Raw genomic sequence first — 24,984 nt, forward strand, 5'->3', positions numbered from 1 at the left:
AAGTCTTCATTGGTTACACAGCGCTCAAAAGCATTCACGTGACTTGTAGTCAAAAGCATTCCTGATGGATAATGTCGAATCTAGGTGAGGTTCCCCTAACAACTTATAATCTGAAGATGACCGGTGAAGAGATATGACAAATGTCACAAGTGTCCCAAAGAGAAATTGTAAGAACTTCTATGACGGGGAACTAATCATGTGAAGATACTGCATTTAAAAAGTAATAATATTTTCTTACTACTATAGAGAATTAGATCAAAGGTAGGCAGAATTTTCCTGAAAGGAGCACCAAGTAAATATTTTGCTTTTACAGGCCCTGTAGCTCCTGTTACAACTATTCAACTCCATTGCTGTAGTGCAAGGACAGCCATAGACAATATGTATATGAGTGGACATGACTGAGTTCTAATAAAACTTTATTTATAAGTGCATAAACTTGGTTCAGTTGGCCTATGGCCTATAGTTTGAAGACTCCTGACCTAGAAACACATAACTGAGTATGAAATAAAAGCAGGCAATCAAAGACAGTTTGTAATACACTTAGTGAAGTACAGCAAATCTCTCAAAATATTACTTTGCAGGTCTGTCAATGTTAGGTCTTTAATGCCACACATCCTGTGACTCAGTGATTGCTAGATGGTGCCTTCATTGACTTCCACAGCTGTGGGTCACAGGGTGGGTCAGCTGAGCAGCTGCCCAGGGTACCAATCTGTAATGTGTTTAGAAACACTAATGGAAGAAATTGAGAAAACATACACTGGTCCTTCTCTGGTGACAAAAACCACACCACTGTAATATGAAACAGGCAAAGACACAAAAACACAACATTTATTAGCCCTGGAGTATTTTTGCTAGGACTTTTGTAATTAACATACAGAGCATTTGCAGTCAACTCAAAGATGGCAGCTGCAGTTAACAGAAATTCCAGAACCATGTAATGTGTGGTGTGGTGTGATTTACAAGGGATGTGATTTATATTCTGAATATTAAACCTTTTTAATATACCTCCCAAGAAGTTGCTTGGTTCAGGAAAAGTCATAAGAGAATTCTAAAGGAAACCAAAACTACAGAAAAGTTGGAAATATTTTGTTGCACTTTTTTTTAAGGCTGTTGACTCTCTTTGAACCAGTGGAAATAAAATTATAATTAGTTCTGATTCTGAAAAACAAAAAAGCCTTAAAGGAAAGTCAGGTTCTCTCTACCTCCACTAACTATAGAATGGACAAAGGTCTGCAAGGCATTTGATTGAGGAGTCACCAGTCTATTAGTCTAGGTGGCTCACATTCCCTGAAGATCACAAACTCAAATGTCTTTGGGGTCCAGGCAGGGAACCCAGATGGAATGCACTGGACCTCAAGAAACAGGGAATGGTGGAGACTGAGCACACCTGAGAGCTTAGTCCCTGAGCAGCCTATTGATCCCTCACCCCCGTACACACACCAGCTCCTCTTCTAGACAAGAAACACAGTCTTTCAACCAATCTAGTCAGGAGATGCTGGACAATGCTGAAGTCTAAACAGATCTGGCTGCTTCATGCTGCCGTTCCCTAACAAGATGAATTTCTGTAGAGCATGGCACCCCTTCCCTTATCTCACACTGTGGATCTATTAGCATCACTATTTATGGAGAAGAGAGAAGAGAGTGATAATTTATACATACATTTGTTCCATAAGAGTCATACATCCATCCTCTGATTGGTTCGAGTCCCCCAGAATATCACTCCTCTGTGATAGATAATGTGGCTAGAAGGGAAAATGTTAAATCGCTTAAGAATTTCAAATTTTTATATTGTCACTGGTAGCCAACTGTGTCATCTACTGAGGCATGCAGTTTTCCCCTGCCCAAAATGTCACAAAATGAAAAGTGGATCAAGGCAGCTTATACATGCCAAACACATTTGTCGAATAAACAACACAGAATTCCAATAGAAATACCACCTTGTAAAGAACACAGCATCTAATCTGATTTTAATTGAAATGTGTGTGTTGATACCTTCCATTTATGCAAAAGACAAAGCTGATACAAAGGAAAATAAAGACAACAATTGCACATTGGACATTTTGATAGTTGAGATACCGGAGGCATTTGGGGAAGAAAAAAGTACTACATTTACTCATTTTATAGAAATGTTGCTGATATGGGTATAGAAAATGCTTTTAACATGGTAATAAAGTCAACTTTCCAATGCAGTGCTGTTTTACTGAGCTGCTGCATCCTTCTGGGAGATGTGGTTGGGCACTCAATATTCAATTAGACTCTACTTGTTTTTCTGCGACTTCTCATCTTTCACCTTCAGGTACTACCATATTGCGTTTGCTTTGGGGGAAATGCTCTTCATGAACATCTGTCCCACCCTTGGCTCAGCTCTCAGGACTAGCTATAGCCAATAATCCCAACCTATGTCATCCCATTCCTCTGGCTCCCATAATTTGATCCATGATGGGCAGAAACCTAGTCAGAAGGAAGGAGATTTATAGAGAAATTCGCTAAGGCTTCTGGGGGAAGCAAAGTATCTTTCTTCCTTGAGCACTGTGGGAGGAGACTCATTCCAACCCTGGCATGTGTGGTGTGGCTATGGCGATATGGAGATTTAAATGGATTCAGCTAAAATGGAGACTCTGGAACTGCCAATGGGAGTCCATTTGAGGCCTGAAGAAGATGATGATACAATGGAAGACAGAAAGAAACAAATGGAGGCCGGCGCCGCGGCTCACTAGGCTAATCCTCCGCCTAGCGGCGCCGGCACACCGGGTTCTAGTCCCGGTTGGGGTGCCGGATTCTGTCCCGGTTGCCCCTCTTCCAGGCCAGCCCTCTGCTGTGGCCAGGGAGTGCAGTGGAGGATGGCCCAGGTGCTTGGGCCCTGCACCCCATGGGAGACCAGGAAAAGCACCTGGCTCCTGGCTCCTGCCATCGGATCAGCGCGGTGCGCCGGCCGCGGCGGCCATTGGAGGGTGAACCAACGGCAAAAGAAGACCTTTCTCTCTGTCTCTCTCTCTCACTGTCCACTCTGCCTGTCAAAAAAATAAAAAAAATAAAATAAAAAAAAAAAAAAAAAAAGAAACAAATGGAGAGTAACAAAGCTGGTCCATGATGACAATCAAGCTCTACCTGAAGCCCATCCTGCCCTTTGTCTTTTCACTGTTGCAAGTCTATGCCTTCCATTATTCTTCAAGCTAGTTTGAGTTAGATTTTTTGTCACTTTTAATGGAGAGATTTGTGGCTCATCATTTGGTTTCATCAAATTGATGATGACCTATTTATACGTTTTCAGTTATGCTAGGAAAATAGGACCATATTATGGATTTTGCTTTGCTGTTTGGTTTACTGTATTGTTTCCTAACTGGAATGAATACCTTCGTAAGTGATTTTGTTAGTAGTCTCCTTTATGACATAGTTAAAATGGTTTCTTCCATATGGATTCATTAGTAACAAGAATTATAAAGACTGGAGTTTGATAACCTATTAATGTTGTCCCACGAAGAGGTTAAGAGTTTGTGTGTTACGTTATATAGACATGATTTTGAACCCTGGCTCTATAATTTACTAGCTATGTGACTTTGGGCCGTTTACTAATCTCTGTAAAATACTTTTCCCAATCTATACAATTACTATTCATAATAGTATATTATCTAACATGACTTTTGTTAAAAAAAGAGAGAGCTAATGTATATATAATACTTATTATGCCTCCTTAAATAGAGTAAATCTTCAATACATACTGATGCCATTGTTCTTACTGTTATGCTACTCACCAAGGAATTTATAGAAAAAGCCCAATAAATTATCTAAACTGCAGTTATTAGCTCAATAGATATTTGGCCTATGAATAATTTAAAAATTGACCAATAAGTGGTTGAATGAATATGTGAGTTAATCAAAATCTGTTTCATTGAAAAAATAACTGAATGCATGAGGGCCGGAAACTGAAAGGTGAGGCCACAAGTTGAGGGGCAAGGCCAGGGTCGGGAGGCAGGAGCAAAGGATGCAAAGGCCTTCTGAGATGGCCATGTCCTCCCGTGGTCTGAGTCCCTGTCAGGTGGAATGTTCGGCAAGGCAGCTTCCTTCACACCCTCATTACTACAGGTCATCTGTCGGGAGTATTTTGATAGGCAGCTTTATAGGCAGCCATAAAGCTGAACTTATGGCCAAAGTCATCATAGTTTGTTGAGCTCTGTGCTTAGGGTATCCCCATAATTTTCTCTTTGCTCTGGGTCATAGTCGTTCAGTGCACAGATAGAATCTAGCATAGGTGACTTAATTCCTCATACTGCCTCCCCACAGCCTCTGAGATCAAATTCAAGAGACCTCAATATTCAAAATTTCAGATAAAAAACATAGATAATGTGGATGCTTACTGAGTACCTATTTTAGTTCCATCCTGAGGATCTGGCCAGGCTGATAGCTCACCATCTTGAGTGAATCACCTCATTCAACTTTCATGATTATATGTAGCAGGTGTAGTCATTAGCTCACATTTGCTAATGAGGAAACAGAGATACATCAAGGTCATATTATTTATTCGATGTCACAGGGCTAGGGTATGACCCCGGGAAGGCTTGAACCCAAGAAATCTATTCTGGAGCCTCTGGTTCCTGAGACCTGGAGACGTCATTACTCTCTGACTCGTGGTCACTCCTATGGTACTCAGAGATACATGCTCAGTTGTCCCTCTGTTTCCTGGAGAGTCCTCAAAATAAACTCAATAGAAGAGAATTTCCAGAAATAAATTTACATTATGGACACATTAGAGACACTGAGATGACTTTAGGAGCTCATATTTTAGGTTTCTTTGGAAGTGTTTCTAAGCTTTTCCTTCTCATACCCCACAGATACTCAGTAGATAGAGCAGGGCTTGGGAACTGAGAAATAATAGCTTAATAACTAGCACACTGTCAACTTCCATAAATCTGGGAGTTATGTGTTCTCTTAAGTCTGAAAATAGACTGAATCCACAGGGATGGCTCCTCAGTAGCCATGTTTGTGTTAAGTGACCTTGTCTGCTTCCTCACTTGGATGGGGCGGAACACCTGAATCAAGTGAGCCAGTCGCATTCTGTCTCCTGGGAACTGGGACAGAGAGACCTTAAGCTGGTTGCTGTCACTGAACTGAATCATCTAAATCCCAGGACAGCCATATCCCACCAAACAGGCTAAGCAGAGAGGAAGTGTCTTTAGTGACCAAAGTCTGGAGGTCTAGAGTAAAGAAAGTGACATAGAAAAGAGAGGGAGAGAGGGAGAGAGGGAGAGATGAAAGGGGAGAGGGGAGAGGGGAGTGAGAAGAGGGGAGAGAGAGAGAGAGAAAGAGAGAGAGAGAGAGAATGCACCTCAGTGGCTTTCTAATTCTTGAATCCATTCTCTTCCTGAGGGCAGACGGTAGCCCAGTGTTTTGAGTTCTCTGAGATATTCCTACTGTTATAAGAAATAACGGAGCATTCTGTGTCAGCTAAATAATTTGGTTTGTTTCTTACACCCCAAAATCACAACTTAATGAGATAACCAAGGTTTTTTTTTTCCTGTTTAGCGCAGACTCAAATAATTTTTGAGATAGGAAAGCTTAAAAATAAATTGTATCGGTCAGAAAGATGGTAGTCAACTTTCTTGAAAAAGGAAAGAAATGGGAAGAGGTATTTTCCAATGTTTTTCCCAAAAAGGATAATAAAATTTTAAATTGTTCCTCATCTTTTAATTTCTGTATAAGATTTTACAATAGTTATTTCTCTCTGTCTCTTTCTCTCACTGTCCACTCTGTCAAAAAAAATAATAATAAAAAAAAAGATTTTACAATGGTTAAAGATTTAAAGTGAATGGTTCAAAGGGAACTGCTAATTGCTAACTTAAGCTTAGAGAAGCAAGAGGAAAGTTTGGAATCACCAATTCAAGAAAGCCAAGGGTCACTCTGATGGGAGATCAGACTCACTCTGAGAAACAGCTAGGACAGTGGTATCGCCAACACAAATACAACCAATAGCCAAAGTGAGAAGGGAAGCTGTGGAACAGGAGAAGAAGTTCTCTGGTTGCCAGAGAGAGAAAAACCAAACCCATGAAAGGGCAGAAATGAATGAAAGAGTAGAAAAGGGCATTTCATTAGGATCTGAGCAGACTATGGCTACAGCAAGCTTTGTGCATGGCTGGGTCCTGGTTCTCAAGAGATGCCACCAGGACACTAGCTCCAGTTTTGCCTCCATTGGCTTCCTTTCTAAGAATATTCATTGCATGTTGGGTTGCAAGATTTAGCAGATAAAAATATAGGATGCTGAGATAAATCTGAATTCCAGATAATAGCTTTTTTTTTTTTTTTTCCCAGTGTATGTACACTCATGCAGCATTGGGGACATACTTACACTAAAACAATTGTCCCTTGATTCTTTGGAATTCGTTTTTGACAGGGTAACCTGTGTTTTAACTGGCAGCCCTGTTCGCATGAGGTGGCCTGGGTGACTACTAAGACTTCTAAACTTATCGCCTATTAATGCAGCAGCCTCAGTGAAAGAGGAGTTATTTTCCAAAGTTCAAACATGTTTCAGAATCTCCACTCGAACACGTCTGCCCCGAATCCTCGCTGTCCAGGGCTCTTTCCATGCATCCACGTGGCCATTGCTTTTTCTGGTTAGCCACCAGGAAGATAATCCATGAGCACTCCTGGGCCACTCCTTTCTCTCTTTTTTGTATACGGAATGAACAGGTAAGAAGGAAATGCTTGTCAAAACAAATCTCTGTTTGGTTCTCTCTGTCTATGGGACAATTTCTGTAATGTGTCAATCACTTAATTGCAAAATAGCCCCTCCAATACACAATCCACATTTTCAGATGACACCTGTCAGTCACTCACTAAGTCAAAGCCAAATTTCATGTCAAGCAAAGACCAGCTTGCCAATCACTTTGCCTGCCACCCATCACCAGAATCAGCTGACAGCTATCTCATTCTACTCTCACATCAAGAGGGCCTAGTTGAGTTGGTTTGTCTCCCTTAATTGAGTTCCTTTTAGGACTTGCAGTTTAGCAACTAACAAGTTATTTTCTGTGACAAGTGGCCCAAATTTCATAGCTTTCTTGACCACTGCCACTTGTTAGAAATTGTTTCCCTTCAAGTGACTAAACAGCAGATGTAAGATTTATTTAAATCTGAATTCTTCTATTGTTTCTATTTATAAATACCCTTGCACTGTTTAAAAGTAAACAGAGGATATGTTGTCAAATAGACATAATTTTATTTATTTATTTGAGAGGTAGAGTTACAGAGAGTGAGAGGCAGAGACAGAGAGAGGTCTTCCATCCAATGGTTCACTCCCCAAATGGTTGCAATGGCCAGTGCTGAGCCGATCAGAAGTCAGGAGCCAGAAGCTTCTTCTGGGTCTCCCACATGGGTGCAGGGGCCCAAGCACTTGGGCCATCTTCTACTGTTTTCCCAGGCCATAGCAGAGAGCTGGATTGGAAGTGGAGCAGCCAGGACTAGAACTGGTGCCCATATGGGATGCCGGCGCCATAGGCAGAGGATTAAACTACTGTGCCACAGCACTGGCCCCTATTTATTTATTTTTAAAATAACTCTTATTTTAATTTTTTTTTTATTTGAAAGGCAGAGAGACTCCCCAATCTGCTCACTGGTTCACTCCTCAAATGCCCATAATGGCTAAGAGGCTGAGGATGAGAACCAGGAATTCAGTCCAGGTACCCCAGGTGGGTGGCAGGGACCCATCACTTGAACCCCACCACTGCCTCCCAGGGTTCTCATCAGTAGGAAGCTGGAATCGGGAGCTAGGACCAGGCATGGAACCCATGCACTCTGATCTACAATGTGGGTGTCCTAACCAGGATCTTAACTGCTAGGCCAAATGAGTGCCCTGACATACTTTTCAACTGTTATTTATTTGTTGTATTTATTTGAAACAGAGAGAGAGAGAAAGGGGATCTCCCACCTACAAATTCACTTCTCAAATGCCTCAACAGCTGGGGTTGGGCCAGGTTGAAGGCCAAAGTTTGGGACTCAATCCTGTCCCCTACATGGGTGGCAGGAATTCAAGTACTTGGTCATCACCTGCTGCCTCCTAGAGTATGCCCTGGCAGGGAGCTGCATCAGAAGCAGAGCTGGGACTTGAACCCAGGTACTCCAATTTGGGGTGTGGGTACCTCAAGTGGTGGCTTAACCACTGAACCAAATGCCTACCCCTCCCTTTAATTTTTTTTATTTGCTATAACTTAGAATGATTATAAAATGTTTTGTGGGGCCAACATTGTGGAGTAGCAAGTAAAGCTGCTCCACTTCTGATCCAGCTCTCTGTTATGGCCTGGAAGAGCAGTGGAAGATGGCCCAAGTCCTTGGGTCCTTGCGTGCACCTGGGAGACCTGGAAGAAGCTCCTGGCTCCTGGCTCCAGATCTGTGCAGCTCCAGCCATTGTGGCCATCTGGGGAGTGAACCAAAGGAAGGAAGACCTTTCTCTCTGACTGTCCCTCTCACTGTTTGTAACTCTACCTCTCAAATAAATAAATAAAATCTTAAAAAAAACAAAAAACAAACAAAAAAAAAAAACCAGTTCCTGGCTCTCAACCATGGCCAGGCCCAGCGCTGGTCATTGCAGCCATCTTGGGTATGAGCCATTTGGATGGAAGAGCCTTTTCTTTCTCTAATTCTGACTTTCAAAACAAATAAATGAATCTTTTAAAAAAATTCTTGGAATTTTGTTCCAAAGTCTCGAATTCTCCAATATTACTAGTTTGAAATGCTGGAAAAAGAAGCCAAAAAGATTTAAAAAAAAAAAACCTTGCATTTACTAGTTTACTATTTCACAAGTTACCATGAGTGAGTCACTATGAGGTGGTGTATAGAATATTACACCTGCTCTTGTTCCAAAGGAGCTTAGTTGAGAGAGAGAGAGAGAGAGAGAGAGAGAGAGAGAGAGATGACCACAAAGTCCAAATGTATCTAGAGAATGAATGTGAGAGAAAAATAATGACAATGATAATAATTTCTAAAAGGTATTATAAGATAGTCATGATTTGTATGGAAGATGGTGGTTGCTACTTTTATGTCGGTGTTTGGTTGAAGGATGAAAGACATCTGGTAAAATATGATTCTAGGAGTGTCCATGGGGGTATTACCGGGAGAAGTTAGCAAGAGAGTCAGTGGACTAGTCAAGATCACTCTCAGCACCACGGGTGGGCGTCCTTAGGCGGCTGAGGGCCTGCACAGAGCCAGTACGTGAAGGGAGGATGAAACTTCTCTGCGTGTGCTAGATCAACCCTCTTTTTCTGTACTCAGACACATCATTCATGAGTCTCAGTTCCTTGGACTGGGATACTCACTCTCTCTACCACCCCATCTCTATCCATCCATCCATCCATCCATCCATCCATCTCTAATTGGCTCTTCGCAGAAACACAACTCCTACAGGGAGCTTGTCATTTCTTTGCTAGCCTGGCTCCCCGCTTCCCCCCATTGTATGCAGAATGAGAACTGTGCCCTCACTTCCCATTATGGAAACTGAAGGATGAGACCCTCCATTCCTTTGGCAGCCGTGGGATAAAAGTTTGGCCAGCTGCATCTGCTTGCCTTGCACTTCCAAACCAACAGCTGTGAGAGCATTTGAGCCCATGCACAGGAACTTCTAGGGTAACCCGGGGCAGCAGATGGCACTGGCCTGGTTATCTTGGGTGAATTGTTCCTGCCGAAAGAAGAGAGTTACAATCTTATCTCCTGGCTACTTCTGAGTTGCTATGGTTCTAACCTGGTCCTTCCATGATTCATTTAGTTGGGACTGTCTGTTGTACTTCAAATATGTGTATCTTTGAGGGTCTTCAAAAAGTTCGTGAGAAAAAAATTGTATTATGAAAAATCTTTTCATGAATTTCAAAGTTGTTTTGAACCAAACTAAATTCATCTTTTAATTCCATTTTCCATAAACTTTTACAATACTCTCATTTATGCTTTATTTATTTTTTAAAGAAGGTTTATTTATTTATTTGAAAGGCAGAGTTACAGAGAGGCAGAGGCAAAGAGAGATAGAGAGAGAGGCAGAGAAAGAGGTCTTCCATCCACTGGTTCACTCCCCAAATGGCCACAACAGCAGGAGCTGGGCCCATCCCAAGCCAGGAGCTAGGAGCTTCCTCTGGGTCTCCCATGAGATGCAGGGGCCCCAAGTGCTTGGGCCATCTTCCACTGCTTTCCCAGGCCATTGCAGAGAGCTAGATCAGAAAAGGAGCAGCCGGGACCAGAACTGGCACACATAAGGGACACTGGCGGCACAGGGGGAGGATTAACCTACTGGGCTACAGTGCTGGCGCCAAGACATTCTTAATTGGTTTCTGTGATGCATAACCTATAGCCCTGAAGTTTTTAACTGCTTTAGGAAATTTTAGACATGAGATAAGAAGGATTCTCTATGTACCTGTGTGGCAATGGTTCTCTGTGCACCTGGGTGGCAACAGTTTGGGAAATCTCCATGGAGAACATGGACTTTAAGTACCTCTTGCATAGTCACAGAGCAAGGGAGTAGCTCATCTGGACTGAACCACTCTGTGGGGTAGGAAAGCAGAAAAAGCCTTGCACATTGAAATAAATTTTAAGCTAAGAAAAAGTCAGTTTTTTCTATCTCATCATTTTATTTTGAAAAAGTAGTACAGTGACTTGCAAACAATGAGCATGAATATAAAACATGTAGGTGGATGAATGGGAAAATGAGGGACAATGCAAGGAAGCCAGGCCCAGCTGAATGAGAGACTCCTGCTGGGCATAATGAGACGAAGAAAGAGGTTCTAACATTAGCTTGGGTGGAGGGGGTAAGTGTAAAGAGCCTAAAACTTAAGAAGCACTTCCTACTTGTTGTGAATTTCTGGCCTGTAACAGTGTAGTGTATGCCATGGTGTATAATCTGTTAAATACTAAGACTTCAGAGTTTCACAGACAGAGAATGTGCGGGGCCCATCAGTGAGGGAGTCGTCCTGCTGGTGGTCTCGCCCAATGGGACACCTTCTCCATCTGCGTCTGTCTTGATGCTCAAAGATCTGCTCCAAAACTCCCTCAGTCCCCCTTGGAAGAGGAACTGAACAGAGAGAGATCTCAGCGGAGGGAGAAGGGGTCCGACAGCGAGTGCAGAGGGCGAGAAGCCATTCCATTCCTGAGTACGGGGGACTAGGGGAGGCGTTTAGCAGAGCTCGTCATGCACGCAGGCTTCTGTAGCTGCACGGCTGTTCTGGACTTCCGTCTGAGGAGTGCCCTTTGAGTAATTGCAGTCAGGAAATTGCCTGATATTGCAATTGGTCTGCTGATATTTCAGTGTAGGGTGTTCTGACACAGGAGCAGGGTGACTGGATAACGGAGCATTTAAGCCAAAGGACACAGATAAATCCATTAGATACTTTTGGAAAGTGGCTTGACCTGTTTCTTGGTGGGGAGGGACTGGAAGTTAATATCAGAACTCAGTCGATGTCTGTGGTGCAGCCACTTTTTATTGCGGTATTTACGATAGATTAGGATCTGTTTAAGATCTTTATCACATTAAATCCTTGCAGCAACTGGCAAAGTTAGGTAATGAATGGGATGCATTGATGAGAGAATGGAATCTATTGTTTTGGAAAAGGGGAAGATATTAGGTCTTATTTGGGAAAGTGGAATGTGTAAAGTCATTAAGACCTTATGGACAGACAGACAAAACAAGGGGGCGAAGTTACAATGTTTGCATTCCAGTGACTGTACAATAGTGTGAGCCAAGGACAAGCATGACAGAATGGAGCCCACAGTTCAGTCAAGGCTGTGCTCCACTTCCACTGCCATCACCACAGGGCTCCTCCCTGTGCTGACCACACTGTAGTCAGAACAACACACACAGATGAGGAAAGCAGGAACAACAAGGCCAGCCACACACAGGCTGGTTATGTCCTCACTGGACAAAGGTCCAAGGGGTTTGGTGAAGTTTCGTGCAAGAGGAAGAGGAATGATCTCACAAAAGAATAATTTCACTTAGGAAAATTTGGAGTCCCACGCAGTCAACAAGGTGTGCTTTTCTCACTAATGCTGTTTCCAGTCGATGTCGGAAAGAAACTCACATCGTGTGGCCTGTTCTCCGGTGGCATGACTGATGACAACCCAGAAGTGGTCAGCACTGAGCCCCTCTGCCTGGCTCCCCTGGTTAGGCTACACGTGGAACAATGCACGTGGCTGATCATTTGGATTTCTCTCCCTAGTGAGGGTGATTGGTATGTAGATAGAATTTATAAAATGGGACGTTGAGAGTGGTGATTGTTATCCTCACTTTACAGACAAGGAATTCAGGGCCCTGTGGGGCTAAATATCCCTAATAACACCAGGCTGGGAAGCAGTGGAGCCAGGATTTGAAACTCCATTAGACCTGGGCCCAAGGTCTTTTCCATTGCTGTGTATACAAAGGACTGCTAGTTGTTGACCAACACATGTTCTCTTTTCACCTACCCGCTCTGTTTTTGCTGTTTTCTTTATGGCAATATAATGCCCAAGTTTTATGGAAGCTGACAGCTGCCTAGCTTGAGACCACATCAGCCAACTTTCCTGGTCGCTGGGTTGTGGCCTTGGAAGTTATGGTTGATGTGATGTGAGTGGGGCTGATGTACTTTCCACCTGGGCTCCCCAAATAGCTGGGTGTGATTCCCGCTTGCCTCTTCCCCTTTCCTAATGGCTGTAGCTGGAGATGATTGACACCACCCTCAGGGGCAAGCCAGAGTGAATCCCATGTGTTGAGTGTGCCGAGAAAGAGTAATGTACTTCCACCAGGTGAAAGCACTATAGTGTGAGGTGTTTGCACAGCATGTTAGGCAGTATACTGACATACAGGACACAGTGCATCTCCGAGGGTTTTGTCATTTCCTTATGAGATACAAATTCCTGTTAAAGCTTATTTTACACTTTTCATACACCCATGCAAATGTACGTGCATTTCTAAACGACATACAAAGGGTGGGTGGTGGACCCAGTGGTTACGATGCCACTTGGGACATCCTCATCCCAGATTGGAGTGCCTGGTTTGAAGTCCTGCTTCTGCTCCTGACTCCAGCTTCCTGCGAATGCGTGCTTTGGGAGGTAGCAAGTGATGGTTGAAGCATTCTTCCACCCATGTGGGAGAGCTGGATTCAGTTCCAGGCTCCTAGTGTTGGCCTGGCCTGACCTCGGCTGTTGTAAGCATTTGCAGAGTAGAGCAGCAGATGGAAGATCTCTGTCTCACTGCCTTTCAAATCATATATATTTGAAGAGTTTAGACATTTCCATATGATTTTTATTTAATTCTTGATAATTTCTTTATGTTGTTTTAAAAAAAAATTTTTTTTGACAGGTAGAGTGGACAGTGAGAGAGAGAGAATGAGAGAAAGGTCTTCCTTTGACATTGGTTCACCCTCCAATGGCCGCCGCAGCCGGCGTGCTGCGACTGGCACACCGTGCTGATCCGATGGCAGGAGCCAGGTACTTATCCTGGTCTCCCATAGGGTGCAGGGCCCAAGCACTTGGGCCACCCTCCACTGCACTCCTGGGCCACAGCAGAGAGCTGGCCTGGAAGAGGGGCAACCGGGACAGAATCCGGCGCCCCAACCGGGACTAGAACCTGGTGTGCCGGCGCCGCTAGGCGGAGGATTAGCCTAGTGAGCCGCGGCGCTGGCCTAAAAAATTTTTTAAAGACTTATTTATTTATTTGAAAGTCAGAGTCATACAGAGAGAGAGAGAGAGAGAGAGAGAGAGAGAGGTCTTCCATCCACTGGTTCACTCCCCAATTGGCTGCAATGGCTGAAGCTGTGCCGATGCGAAGCCAGGAGCCAGGAGCTTCTTCCGCACCTCCCACATGGGTGCAGGGGCTCAAGGACTTGAGCCATCTTCTACTGCTTTCCCAGGGCATATCAGAGAGCTGGATCAGAAGTGGAGCAGCCAGGGCTCAAACTGGTGCCCATATGGGATGCCGGCACTGCAGGCGGCAGCTTTACCCACTATGGCACAGCACCGGCTCCTCTTTATGTTTTTTTTTTTTTAAATATGCATTTATTTATTTGAAAGGCAGAGTTACAGAGGAAAGGGGAGAAAGAGAGAGAGAGATTCTATCTGCTGGTTTACTCCTTAGATGGCCACAATGGCCAGAGTTGGGCTAGTTGGAAGTTAGGAGCCAGGAGCGTCATCTGGGTCTGCCACGTGTGTGCAGGTGCCCAAGGACTTGGGCTGTCTTATGCTGCTTTCCCAGGAGCTGGATTGGACATGGAGCAGCTGGGACATGAACTGGCACCCATATGGGATGCTGGCACTGCAGACAGTGGCTTTACCCACTATGCCACAATGTCAACCCCTGTTGATCTCATTTTTACGGACATGACTAAAAGAACCATGCAGAGTTATTACTTGATTTATCTAGCAAACTTTACCTGCAAACAAGGGTCTGAAAGACTTGCCATTCTTCACCGGTTTGCCGTGGCACACTATCTTTTGGAGGAATTTGTTCTTTGAGCCTTGTGTGAATGAAGAAATGAGCAGAGGTGGGCAAGAAGTTGCACCAAATGGGGGCAGTGTCTCTCTCTCCTGGGGGGGCTCTGGGGTTTGGGGACTTCAGATGGGAAAGCCCGAGGTGCTAGCTTTCTGCCCTGACCTTTGCTTCTTGCACAGAAGGCCTTCTTGTTCCTGTTTGGAGGCAACCCTGGTGGCATCGACTCTGCAGGAGTCTGCAGACTCTTGGGGGTCTATGACTCCAGGCTGCCTCCCCCACTGGGCACAGATTGGAGTATCTGAACAGATACGGTGTAGAATGGACGAGGTTCACCCTCCCAGGGGAGGGGCGTCCTGGAGGGCGGGACAGGCTGCGGGAGGAATAGTTCCCCCTGGTGCAGCACCTGGACTGTGAATCCCAGAGGACCCCAGGGCAAAGGAAGCCACAGGCAGGAGAGCGTAAACATTACTCAGATGAAGGAAGCACGAGGGCAGAAAACAACAGAATGCTGGAAATGGTTTTCTGGTGCTCCTTCTGTGAGGCAGTGAAAGAGATGGGAACTTCCACGCTATAGGCACGCACTGGCCCGCATTCAGGGCGCCGGAGACTCCATGTGGGAAAAGTCGGCTTACGAGGCAGTGGCAAGCATGGCTGCATCTCGGTGGCTGCTGCCAAGGCCAAGTGCTTGCTCATGCTCTGTATCGTCACAGGTCATCAGCATCTCTCTCACACTTCCTTCACTCTGGGACCAAGGCTGACAGAGAAGCAGCGGGACAGAGGAGCCAGCCCCTGAGAGGTGGTCTCCAGATGACAGTTGTTATTGTTGCTCACGTCTGATTGGCTGGAGCAAGCCCCATGACCACATCAAACAGGTGTGTGCAGCCTTCCACTGGGGAAGGGCAACACAAGCCTTCCCTGCTGCCTCCTCTCTCACATAATCATTAAGTCATTGCACAGCAAAGGATACGACACTCAAATACAAGTTGTCAGTCTGACATAAATACCAACTTGGTGACCCAAGATTTGCAAGTGCACTTTACTCCAATTCTCTCCATACTTTAAAAAAAATTGTACCACATTGTCTATCCAAATAGCCATGAAAATTGATATTAAATACTTATATACATTATTAGAAGAATAAAGATCATCTCAAACATACTAAACTAGGATGGTGTTAGTTCTGCATTTCATTCTCTGTTTTTTGGAGGCCTGATAATCCAAGAAAAGAATTCACATTTTTGAACAGCTATTCTACATATGTCAGGGAGTGGCCTTAGTGTGTTATACAGGTACGCATCCTGACTGTTCACAGACACATCCACGCACACACATGCACACGCACAACCAATGCCAAATACTTTTACGCATGTCACTGCTGCAGTCCAGTGAAGTTAAATAACTTGCCAGATACGACCCAGCCAGAAAGTCAGCCTCAATGCAAGCCTGCTTGCTTGTCTCTGGAGTTCATTCCATTTCCTTCGTATACTCTGGAGGTAATACCTGCTGGCTGCCAGTGTAGGAGAGAGGATAGGGAAATACAGGAGAGACCAGGGAGGCCCAGAGTGCTACTCTTACCTATGCTGTAAATTACTCTGGTCATAATTGTAAGTGCTAATGGGCCCTGCTGTCACACTGTGTGCCATAGCGTTAAGAAATACCAGGCAACCCAAACAGTATTAGGAAGGTACGTTTCCCAGCAGACGTAGGTGTCTGTACCGCGGAAAGCACTACCAAGCCCAGGATAAGTGCCTTTGGGTTTTAAAACAGCTTTAGAGGTCCTGTGCTACCGCTCACAACAGCTAGCAAACCTAACAAAACAGAATGGTCCACTCCATTGCATGTGTTAGGTAAAGCGTATCATGATCTCTAAATGGATAACCTACGTGACTCCTGTCCAGGGATGGAGGTCAGCACGTTAATCTCATCGCCACCCTGTGCTCGGCGGTTGCAGCCGCTATGGAGATAAAGTCTCCCGGTCTGCGATTTCCTCATCCGGCACACGGCACGAGCAAGCCTACGCGGCGGGTTGCCGGGACGTGTGATCTGACACGTGACTGCTGATGGTGAAGGTGCTACTCGGGCGGGCTGCACCTCGGATGGAGGCCGTGAGCCGAGGCGCAGGCTGCGTCTCTGGGGGTTTCTGCTCTGGCCTCTCAACTCTCCAAGCCAGAAAGCAAACGGCTGTCCTGGCAATTCACTGAGTCACTTGACTGCACCTGGACTCTCCTCCTGGCCTGCACAGCTGCTGGTCCCCGTGTCTCCCCTGCCTCTCTCCACCCTGTCCACCTGGCTCATCTCCAGCTGACTCACCAGGCTGGATGACTCTTACTACTTTGTTGTGGGTGCTGTTCTGAACACGGTAGTCCCCTCTGATCCATGGTCTCAGTTATCTGCAGTCAACCATGATCTGAAAACTATCAAATGGAAAATTCCAACAATAGAGAGCCTACACTCACATAAATGTCGTCACAGCGCATGAGTAGTACTGTCCTGTTTTCTTATTAGTTACTGCTGTTCATCACCTACTGTGCCTAATTTATAAACTAAATGTTATTGCAGGTGCTTATGTATAGGAAATAACCAGAGTACGCTAGAGAAGCTCAGAAAGTTCATGGAATTAAATGATCCCTTGATTTGGGGCCAGAAAGATTTTAGAATCCATGAGGATCTTCAAAAAGTTCACGAAAAGTGCATGTTATGAAGAAACTATGGCTAGCTTTCAAAAATATTTTTACACCAAAATAAAGGTATCTTTTCATTCTATTTCCCAGAAACATTTTGAATTTCCCTGTAGGCAGAGTTCAGTACTGCCCATGTTTCATGTGTGCATGGGTCTTGGAGCACGTCCCCCATGGGTAAGAGGGGATGACCCCATTGCAGTACGTTTGCTGGCATCCCAGCCTCGACTCACTTGGTGCCAGTAGCACCTGTCTGCCAATCATAACAGCTAGAACTGGGTGGGTGAATACGGGGCAAATCGCCCCCCCCCCAAAAAAAACCCGCTGACTCAGCAGTGTTGCCCTCGACTCCAAGGCTCAGCCTCACCAAAGGGACATGGTGCCTGCAGTAGAGCAGACACCCACCAAGTGGCTGGGTGACCATGACAGTGAGGCACTGGGAAATCTCTCCGGGCTTGGAAAGCAAGGACAGCTTTGTTTTAGCGAAGGACCTAGAAAGATCCCTTCACGCCCTTGCTGGATGGGAAATGGGATTTCTGCCATGCACATCCCCACGGTCTGATTCGCGCAATCGCCCATCAGACGATGTTGCCAATACCACTGGTGCTGGGGTTCCGGGGCTTTGCAGCACAAAGCCAGGAGTCTAGATGATTTCCTCCTAAGGCTTGGCTGAACACCGAGGTGCAGCGGGGTGGGAGATGGGGGAAGAGCAGCCATGGCATCTCCGCTCATCCCCCCCACCTCCCATTTCATTGCACAAGGCCTTAGGAAAATAATTTTTTTGAAAAATGACCTAAAGCTTTGCTAAACTTCTTAGGAATGACACCTGAGGGGGTGCATCTGAGAGACTTCACATTCATTAACCAAGCTTCTTGTTAGGTTATGTTCCCTGAAATGCATTTGACAGTAAATGAAGCAGAAAAGATGGCAGCTGGAGAAAAAATAAAATTCTGTCAGGTGCTGGCGATAGAATAGGGAGGTGAAGAAGCAGGAACCTGGGGAGGCCTCAGTAGATCAGCACCCCACACTGTGAGTGCTTTATTGCCAGGCACATTGCCCGGGATCAGAGCTGGTGGCAGAGCTAAATTCACGCGTGGCACTCTGTTCAGATCCTGAGACCATACATAACTCAGGCAGCCTTGCAAGGTGCTTGTCAGGGCACAAGCAGCAGGATACAGGGCTGACTGGCAGCCATGTGAAACAGTGATCAGAGAAGAGAAAGAAAAAGGAAAGACGTGTTCAACAATATTTGGACTGCTTTAGACACCTTCCCCCATTTCAGTCGGATTCTGATTTAGCCCAAACCTCGTCGGAATCCTTGGAAGGTAAAACCAGCTTGCAGGCAGCCGAGTGAGCGGGCATAGACTTTCCCCAAAATCCTTCCACGCAAAATGACCTTGTGGGATGCTATGCACTCACCGGCCCCTTTCTTACTTACCGGTGCCCCCCCCCCCCCCATTGAGGTTCAGAGAAGGAGGAGATGCGGGGAGGAGAGTGGCAAACTGGTGCTCACCTCTGCAGTTGCCAAGAGCCTAATTTTGTTCATTCAGCTCAGTCCAGCCCTCCTGAAGTGGGGCAAACCTGTTTTCTTCCCAATGATGTATCACTTAGAAACACCAACTGCAAGGATTTCTTATGTTCTCACAAAAAAGGGAAGGAAACAGCTGGTAAATGTTTCACAGATGGTGAAGCTCTTGGCATCGCTCTCCAGAGAGGGCCACCCATGCAGATGGCTCATTATTTTAACATTTGGATTTTCATCTTATTAAAACATCTTTTTTTTCTGGTTTTATTTAGCATCATAAATTCTCTTACACTTTAGCAAGCGACTAAGCGATTTGAGGACGTGTGCGCTGAGGAACATCCCTTGGCTAAAACAGAGATTGGTAACATCATTATTCCCAGCTTTGATCTCAACCTGATGGGTTTCAATCTGATTAAAAATTCCAATGAAAGGGAAAGCTCAGAGTAGCGAATTTATCAAGCGAAAGTCCATGAAGTCCATATAGTAGCTGAATTATTCAGCAGAACGATAAACCGAGTGAAATTGGGGGAAATAGTTTTATTCGATGCATAAAATCCCTATTACTATGCAATATGCATATATAAAAATAGACAAATGCTCAGTGGGTGTAGATCCATAAACACACCCTTTCTACATATGTAGAGAGACTTCTGTACCGTGAAGTATAGCAGCCAAAATTTAAACCAAGCAATGCCAACTCTTGGCAGAGTAGATAGGAAAGGGCCGAGGATGCAAAGGATAGTTTTCTATCCACTCAAACTTCGGTAAGATTGAACTTGCCTCTTCTGTCTGACTAGCTGTTTCTAGGTGCCGAGCAGGAAGGCTGTAGGGTGGCTGGCTGGACGGAGAGGAACAATGGACTCCTGCTGCTCTAACTTTGTTGGACAAGCAGGCCTGGATACTCTCCTCCCAGAGATTGCTCCCAGGATGGGGGGAAGTTGTGGTCACCTCAGCATCCCTCACGGTTGTGCTGGGGTGTGGAAACCGTTGGAGATGCAAATGCAAGTGACAAAGCAATGTAATAAGAACAAACCAATCTATTTAATGTGGTGTGAGATGCTGGCCTAAATACAGGCTCAGTCGCGGGGCTCTCCCAAATGAGCCTTACGGAGCAAGGCCTGTGCGTGCCACGTTGTAAATGTTTATTAGCAATGGTACACAATGCCCGTTATGCATCCATGGAGCTCAGAGCTGGCTCACTTTGGGGGTCAAATGTAAATCCCTGAAATGCTGAGAAAATGTTAATAGTTGCCAGCACCAACTCCGCATCTGTGGAGAATGTACGTGGGCATCGTAATTGGAGGCTCTGCTCGCTGCCTGGAATCACCTCTGCTACCTGAGCCTAAAGCATTAGCTGCTGTAATGCATTCTGCAAGCTGTTGGTGTTTCTATCAGACGGAGAGCAAGATGGGCCTGCAGAAAGCGCAGTTTTACAAGCAGGAAGTGGAAAGGGCAACGGTGATTAGACGTGTCCAGGAAGCCAGGAATTGTGGAGAAAGGAGAGAATTTCTTTTCAATCTCATTTCTCACAAAGCAGATTGCTTCTGGGGGTCTCCTGTAGCTTTATGGTTTGTGGCGTCTGCAGCAAGAACTGAAATCAAAGTAGCACAGGGACTGAGCAGTCTTGATGGAGCCTCCACCAGGGAAATCTGCATCTTCATACCTCCCCTCTCCCCCTTTTCAAAAACTTACGGTTTTAAAACAAGATTTATCTACTTATTTCCTTGAAAGGTAGAGCAGCAGAAAGGAAGAGAGAGAGATCTTCCATCTGCTGGAAGATCTCTCCAAATGGCCAAAACAGCTTGGGCTGGATCAGGTCACACACCGGAGCCAAGAACTCCATTGGGGTCTTCCACGGGAGTCGCAGGGGCCCATGGGCTTGGATCATTTTCTGCTGCCTCCCTAGACACATGGGCAGGGAGCAGGATGGAAAGCAGAGCAATTGGGACTCAAACCGGCACTCTGATAAGAGATACAAGTGCCCCAGGTTGTCGCTCCCCCTCTTCGTGGAGGAACGACACAGGACCCCGCGCTGCTCTTTCGTCTGCTCGGCCCTCCCCGGGTTTGCTGCTGGTTCTTCCCAGGTTGGCTACTATCCCTTCCACCTCCGTGGAAGGGCAGTTCCCCCTGGCCACATTCCCCACTTCCGCAGGGGAGCGGCACACCGCCGGCCGGCTCGTCTCGGGGGCTGCACAGGTGTTCCTTCAGCTAGATGTTCCCCTTAGATGTTCCCCATAGATGTTCCTGGTGCATGCCGTCTCTCTCCTCCTTTATAGTCCTCCTCCACCAATCCTAACTCGGCTGCCCACACGCCGAGTACGCTGCTCTCCAATCAGGAGCAAGTCCTACAGTTTATTGGTTGAACTGGAGGCAGCTGTGCGGAAGCTGTTTACTTCTCTCCCAGCGCCATATTGTGGGAGAGCAGATGCATAGAATAAGTCTTAATTCCAGTAACTCAGTCTAGTCCGGTTTGCTCCCCACACCAGGTGGTGACTTAACCTCCTGCACCACAGTGCCTGCCCCCATGCTTCCAATCTTTGATGACCCTAAGGCAGTGGCTCTGAGCAGCGCAGCAGCAGCCCGGCAGCCCCACCCCAGACCTCCTGAATCAGAAACTCTGCAGGAGGGGCCCAGCAACCTGTGTCTTAACAAGCCCTCCAGGTGACTCTGATGCACGCTCAAGTTTGAGAGTCACTGCTCTAAGGCATAATAGTTTGTCACTCTACCAGTGCCCAAGAATCTTTTTGGTGACAGACATCAAGTATGATTCCTGCAAAATCCTGGCAGCAGAATACATTTGTCTATTTAACTGCATGCAAAATGCTTGTCAAGAAGGATTCTGGGGGCTCTTTTTGCAAAAGCTTCCTCTCTCCCACATTTACTCAATCCAGCTCTTTGGAGATTGCATATGTCTTCAATCCAAGTGCCAGCGTCACAAGGCATTTTAAAAGCACCCCTCGCCCCCGCCCTTTTCACCTAATATCGGCAAATAAGACAGAGGAACACGGCACCTAGTTTTCTGCGACTAGCAGGAAAGACTGACAGATTTCATTACATTTGTCACAGGGTCTAAAACTCCACGTGGGAGAAAATAATCCCACTTAGTAAAAACATCTCACTGCACCTCGGAGTCAGAATGGAGGAGCAAAAAAAGTATTGTTCCTAAGGAAAGTATGAGGCATTTGGTTGTGTTTTTGAAAGTGTGAGGACTATTCACCAGACTCCCATTTAGGTGGCTGAAAACTCCCCGCAAAAACTCTATGGGTCCTGGAAATACATAGGCCCCCTGCGAAATGGCATAAGAATCAAAGGAGAAATGAATTTCCTGTGGTGCAGATGAGCTCCTTAAAATCGCTCCCACCTGAGCACACCTCCTTTTTCCTCATACACATTGAAAGCCATTTGAATAATGCACGTTGTTCAGTTGCATTGTGTGCTCTGAAAGCCATTTAATGAAGGTAGACAGGCTTCCAAGAAGGTGCATTCTTTGACTAATGTAGATACTCCTAGAAAAATCTTTTTTCAACATGGAAGGCAAGATTTACAGGGTAAGTGGAAGAAGGAAGGCTATTACAATGTCTCGTTTTACTCAATCAAATCGAATGGAAGCAACATTAGGTTAAATCTGATCTATGCTAGGTGAATCTTGCTCTATGCAATGTATAAACTGAAAAGCTGCAAGTCAATCCCATTTTAGCAAATCAAACCATCTTCCCATCGACCTCCATTATATTATCGAAGTTGCTTTGTCTCCCCAATTGATCATCAATTAGCAGTGGCTTCTAACTCCAACCTTTCTGCTAAATAGTTAACAATCTGGAAACTGATGGTTAAATGAATAAGGGGCATTTCTATCTAAATGAAAACCTCATGAATATTTCAGAAAGTCATAGGCATTGTTGTTACATGAACATATTATATATATATATACTTTTAATAAGACGGGATCATTGTGTCTACTAAGACTGGCTCTTTGTATGCAATTTATTTGGTTAATTGAGTCAAAATGACTGGAAAGGGCATTTGGGGCAAGGGCATTTAAATTTTGTGCACTGTAGTGGTTTGAACAAAGAAGTGGTGTAGGACCAGGGTGAGCAGTATGCATCCGGACATATACCTAAGCACAGTCCCTCGGGGCCAGTCCTCAGCGTGGACTGGTCCCTTTTGACCCTCAGTAGCAGGAGTTCCGGGATGCGCTCTGCTCCTCGGGGTTGCAGTGAAATGTAATATATTACACATATGGTGAGCACAACCCAGGCACACAGGGAACACCCAAATCAGTAGTCACTGGTACTACTACTATGCTCAGACAGAGCCAGGCGTGTGATGCCCATGACAAAGAGGGAGAATATGTCCATCTGGAAAACCATTAACATGATTGTATTTCAAAAGATCATTGTTGGTTCTATCTCCAAAGGGTAGCTCATCGGGGGAGGGCAGCTCTAACCAAGTGAAGAAATGGGCAGCTATTGTAAAGTACAGAGCGAGGCCCGCTTCCCAGCCCAACTCTTCAGTTTCTGAAATTATTATGTAAGAGTGGGAATAAGAGAGGGAAGAGATGTACAATTTGGGACATGCTCAAGCTGACTTGCCCCAAATGGTAGAGTTAGAAACATACCAGGGGATTCCAATTCAATCCCATCAAAGTGGCATGTACCAATGCCATCTCACTAGTCCAAGTGATCAATTTCAGTTCACAATTGATCATAATGAAAGGATTAAGAGTCAAAGGGATCACATAATCAAGTCTAGTGCCTGCTAATACTAACCGATAGAATAAATAAAGGGGAGAGCGATCCAACATGGGAAGCGAGATACACAGCAGACTCATAGAATGGCAGATGTCCTCAACAGCACTCTGGCCTCAGAATCAGCCCTAAAGGCATTCGGATCCAGCTAAAAAGCCCATGAGAGTATTTCAGGCATGGAAAGCCAAGACACTCTGGCAAAAAAAAAAAAAAAAAAAAAAAAAAAAAAAACACCTAAATGAAAGATCTCTCTGAGTGAGATCCCAGTGGAAAGAACAGGTCTTCAAAGAAGGAGGTACTTTTCTCTGAAGGGAGGAGAGAAGTTCCACTTTGACTATGACCTTGTCTAAATAAGATAAGAGTCAGAGAACTCAAAAGGCTTCCATAGCCTTGGAAACTCATGACTGGAGCATAGGGAGATTACTGATGCCATAAACAGGAGTGTCAATTTGTAAAGTCAACAACAGGAGTCACTGTGCACTTACACTTCATGTAGGATCTCTGTCCTTGATGTGCTGTACATTGAGATTTAATGCTATAACGAGTACTCAAACAGTATTTTTCACTTTGTGTTTCTATGTGGGTGCAAACTGTTGAAATCTTTACTTAATGTATACTAAACTGATCTTTTGTATATATAGAAAATTGAAAATGAATTGGGATATGAATGGAAGGGGAGAGAGACCGGGAAAGGGGAGGGTTGCGGGTGGGAGGGAAGTCATCGGAGGGTGGGGGGAAGCCAATGTAGTCCATAAGCTGTACTTTGGAAATCTATATTCATTAAATAAAAGTTAAAAAAAGAAATTATTATGTATTACAGGTTATGATGGTGATAATAACAATAGCTACTGACACTTCCACAAGGGTATATCAAAAAGTTCATGCAAAAATGAAATTAAGAGATAAGTTCATTTCTAAGCAAAATTTCTGAAATCCACGCATAGCTTTTTCAAATTATGCATTTCCATGAATTTTAAGACTCCCGCTATGAGTACAGCACTGACTCTGTGCTGGGCACTGCAGTAAATCCTTTACCTATATGAACTCATTTTCCTGTCCCTGCAGCCCCATGAGGGAGATGCCATCATTGTTCCCGTTCCCAGACATGGGATTCAGATACAAAGACGAAGCAGCACTTGAATCGCAGTGCAAGGGGGCATCCATTCTCCTGATAAAGTCAGAGAGGGAGGAGAGTGTAGACATTGGCTGGTATCATTCTCTGTTTTTATAGATGGAGAAACTGAGGCCAGCCTTGAGGCCAGTGCTAGCATTTGTAGTTGATGCTCAGTAAACGGCAGCTGAGGGATGGCCAGTATGCACAGACAGGAGCAAGACACACACGGTGAGTTACCGGCACTGCCGGGAAGAGAACCTGGGCCGAGACTCCCCAAGAAAATCTCTAGCACACCGGCTTCCTCAGCCTTGTAAACTGGCTTGTAGTCATCTTTATTTTTTTCTCTGTGTGGCTGTGTTTGAGCAAAGAGCTCATCTCTCAAGGGCAAACGTCTGTGAGTGCCCTGGGGTGACTGATCTTGTTTCTCTCCCCCGAGTCTCCTTGCTTTTCTGCTCTGTTTCGCTGGGTGTGAACCTTTCTGCCTGGGTCCTCAGCTC

General features: G+C 45.2%; 1 long non-coding RNA gene across 3 annotated transcripts in view; it reads left to right on the plus strand.

Moving 5' to 3' along the window:
• The window catches only part of LOC103352236 (uncharacterized), a 40,930-nt gene that overhangs the window by 12,879 nt on the left and 3,067 nt on the right, over positions 1-24,984 (plus strand). Inside the window, exon 3 of one of the 3 annotated variants that reach the window (XR_016215745.1) lies at positions 24,605-24,715. The exons of the other annotated variants lie outside the window; for them this stretch is intronic. This is a non-coding gene — a long non-coding RNA (uncharacterized LOC103352236). The remainder of the gene's footprint in view (positions 1-24,604; positions 24,716-24,984) is intronic. 3 annotated transcript variants of the gene reach the window in all.

This window comes from Oryctolagus cuniculus, chromosome 11 (assembly GCF_051225735.1).
Source record: "Oryctolagus cuniculus isolate XC-2025 breed Fujian yellow rabbit chromosome 11, ASM5122573v1, whole genome shotgun sequence".
Classification (NCBI taxonomy): Eukaryota; Metazoa; Chordata; class Mammalia; order Lagomorpha; family Leporidae; genus Oryctolagus; species Oryctolagus cuniculus.